This window comes from Choristoneura fumiferana, chromosome 9 (genome assembly GCF_025370935.1).
Source record: "Choristoneura fumiferana chromosome 9, NRCan_CFum_1, whole genome shotgun sequence".
Classification (NCBI taxonomy): domain Eukaryota; kingdom Metazoa; phylum Arthropoda; class Insecta; order Lepidoptera; family Tortricidae; genus Choristoneura; species Choristoneura fumiferana.
Window position 1 is genome coordinate 4,796,394 of NC_133480.1, and position 3,867 is coordinate 4,800,260.

Below are 3,867 nucleotides of genomic sequence, written 5' to 3' on the forward strand. Positions count from 1 at the left end.
GCCACGCGCTCGGCGCGACCGTTAGACTGATATAGTTGTTAAGTTAATTTATTGTGTCCATGTACCTTGCCGCTAAGCGGACAACTTTTACCTGACATAAATGTATATTAAAAATTCGTATCGAAATTTAATTGTACTTTCATTTCACTGATTGATTCACCTACCTACCTATAATAAAGGTTAGTCCCTGATTCGTCTGGTTCGTGTTTCGTATTTAGTTATAGAAAATCAAACAAAAGTATGGAAATCTAATATTCACCTTTATAAAATTAATTTGACATAAACAATATTCGGCGAAACAAGAATTTGCGACGAACCGGGAACTAACTCAATAAAACAGTTCAAGTGTTCGAAGGCTGAGCGAGTGTAGCAACTGGCAACTCGACGGAAACCTCAAGTTCATTACGAAAATGATTACACACTTGTCTACACTAACACCAAGGTGTTTGCTATTGCGACGTTAATCTCAGACAGTTACAAAACTGTTTTAACGGAATACGGCCGTAATTTGAAACTGAAGCATGCAATATGAGTCAGTTGCCGATGTTGACCAATATAAGATTACCCCTGTTATAGATACAAGGCCGCACAAACTTTCTTTATCATTTCATTATTTAACTCTTTTTTGTACAAAAATAGAGAAACAAACGCAATTTATAAACAGTACAGAAATTGTACAGACTGACTGGACGAAAAAGTAACTACTAAAAGGGCCAATCCACTTTTTACTCGATTGCGAAGAAGGAGGGTTATGTGTTTGACCCGTATGTTTGTATGTTTTTAGTGTTCTTTATTCTGTCCCCGTAACCCAGGAGACATAAGTGATAGAAAAATATTGCACTAAGAGCATAGTTAGGGGTCAGCCATGAAGGAATTGCATTAGAACATACAGTGTAACTTTTAGTGGATTTGTACCAAATAAAATCATACTTTAAGAAGTGACCCAGGAGACGTTACCATGGCACCCGGCTACACTAAAAAGTTTATTGACCACAAAAACTAACAAAACCTAATCACGACTAGGTACTATATTTTAATTTTATAACCCAACCAACAAAAAGTTGGAACACCCACGACTTTGTCACTTCAAAGTTCCTTATCTCAAAAACGGCTGAACCGATTTTGATGAAACATGTTCAAGAACCTGTTTTTAATAAAAAAACCGCACTCAAATCGGTCCACCCGTTCAAGAAGTGCACCAGACAGACAGACAGATACACAGCGGTGAAACTTATAACACCCCTCTTTTTGCGTCGGGGGTTAAAAACTACCTCGATGTTTGTGAACAGGAAGGTAGTTGTGAGTCGCGTAACTTTGGTTTCATGCTAAGTCCTACATGACAGTGAACAACTCATTTTGAGTCGCCGTGTGGCACAAACTAGACTTTAGTATTTAAACGGAAATAACGGAATGCAGCAGAAATTACGCGACCGAAAATATGCGACACACAACTCACAAATTACGCTCATCTGGCTTCACCTGAAGGTGCAGGTTGTTCGAAAAACTTAGGCACCTAAACGAACGTGATAAGTTTATATTCTACACTTCATTTAACTTGTGAACAAGGCCGCTGCAATGGTCGAAACGTCGAGTTAATCCATACTGATATTATAAATGCGAAAGTGTGTGTGTTTGTATGTTTGTCCGTCTTTCACGTGGAAACTCAAAACGGAGCACAGAGATAGTTTATGGGCCAGAGTGACATACCTAAGCTACTTTTTATCCCAGAAAAATGCACAGTTCTCGAGGGAACAGCGCGCGATAACCGAATTCAACGCGGGCGAAGCCGCGGGCAAAAGCTAGTTTTAGCAATAAATAGAGCAGTCGTGAGTGTTTACGCCGAAGTATATCAGTTGTGAGTGAGAAAGGCGAAATTCAAAGTTACCTAAGAAAATATCTTGAAGCGGTAAAATCATACAAAAACATTTCAGTCATTTTAAACCTTGATATTTTTTATGCGACACGCAATGACGCTATACATAAGTTTTCTTTTACAACAGAAGGAAAGCAATTAAAGAGTTCATATTTTTAGGCGCTAGACCTATATAAAAATAAACCAAGAAGACTGAAAGGAGTTGAAAAGTTACGTCGAACTCGAAATAGAAAAAGTGATTTCTTAAACGGATATTTGGTAGGTACCTACTTAAGTGAAGCTTTCAGAATAAAGATGCGTTTTTGAGTTGAGGGCATGTAAAAAAGTAAGTATATTAAAGATTTTAACAATAAACAATAACAATAGTCCTATTCTCAGCTTTTATACGTCCCACTGCTGGGCACAGGCCTGCTTTCAGAATAAACCGATTTTGATAAAACATATCTAAGAACCATCGCTAGAAAATCACATTCAAATCGGTCCACCCGTTTAAGAGCTACGGTGCCACAGACAGACAAACAGACACACATAGCGTTCAAACTTATAACGCCCCTCTTTTTGCATCGGGGGTTAATAAAAGGGCTCGGGTCGTAGTACCAACGTGGGCCCAGTGTCCAGAGCCCAACACATGAATTTCGGAAAACTTGGGAGTTGCTAGTCCGGATTTAAACCCACGACCCTCAGCTTTTAGAGGCATAGGTCCAACCACTGGGCTATTGGCTTTACACAAACAGACAATCAAACAAAAATGACAACAATGAACCGAGAGAGAAACATGCTGGCTGTATCTTTATCATTTTTTGTTTAATTGACAAAAGAAAAATACTAGTTCAATATTTTCTGATAATCTAATTATTTTACTTCGAAAAAATGACTTTCTGCCAAGTTTCTTGCGGCGCATTCTTCTTGGCAATGATGGTCTTTCCGAAAGCGCCGGTAGTTTAAAAAATGACGTGTGCCCATTGCGACCTATTTACTGAATAAATGATTTGAATTTGAATTTGCCGTCTGTTTGTTTTATTCGAATAGACGGAGACGACATCATATTTATCCGTCAAACGCTTAGTTTGGGACTAGGTCAATTGGTGTCAAGTGTCCCATGATATTTATTTATTTATTATTTAAATACAAATATCAATGGGTGGTGAGTGAAACAGCCCCTAAGTAGCCTATTTCGAGAAATCCCATTATAATACACTCTTTGATATACAAAGTACGTCTGCCAAGTTTAAGTTTAGCTCAAAAAGGACGTTCGGCTGTCAAAGGCGACGGTTGCCAAATTTTTTCTCTTTGCAATTTAATTCAATTAATTTTTATTTTCGAAGTGTTTCGAGCAAGATATGAGCGAAACAAGTATCGGGTCTTATGACCCCGTTGCAGGAGTCAGTAGGGTATCTTCAGAGATTGAGTGTGGGCAGCGAACCAAGTCGCTATCGTTGGACAACGTGAGTATGCTGGAGTTTTCGCCGATGGCTCGACGAAGTGTCGTGTGTGATGAAGATGCCATGTCGGCTGTGGGCTCGCCATCAGAGAAGAAGTCTGGTGATCCCAGCGATGATAGTTGGGCGTCTGATGCAAGTTTCGTCACTGTGGGAAAGAAACCCAAGCGTTTACGGAGCTCCAAGGCTTTTGATGCCGTTCCGCATATTGAGCGAATGCCCGATGAGACTTTTGAAATCTGTGTGATATCGAAAACTGATCTGCCAAAACAGATAGGTTTAGCCAAGTTACTACAAGCCAAAGGCTTAAAGGGTATTTTAAAAATAAAGTTCTTGGGCCCCTGTAAGGTACGCATACAATTTAGTATGAAAGAAGAAGCAGAGAAGCTTTTATCGGCAGACGAGTTCAATAATGATGACAGACGCGCTTTTTGGTCAAATCAACTCATTTGCAGTTACGGCATTGTTAAAAATGTTGAGACAGAAGTAAACGAGGAGGAGTTTATGAAGAACATTGTCAGTTCGGAAGATATTTTGTCTGTAAGAAGACTGAAT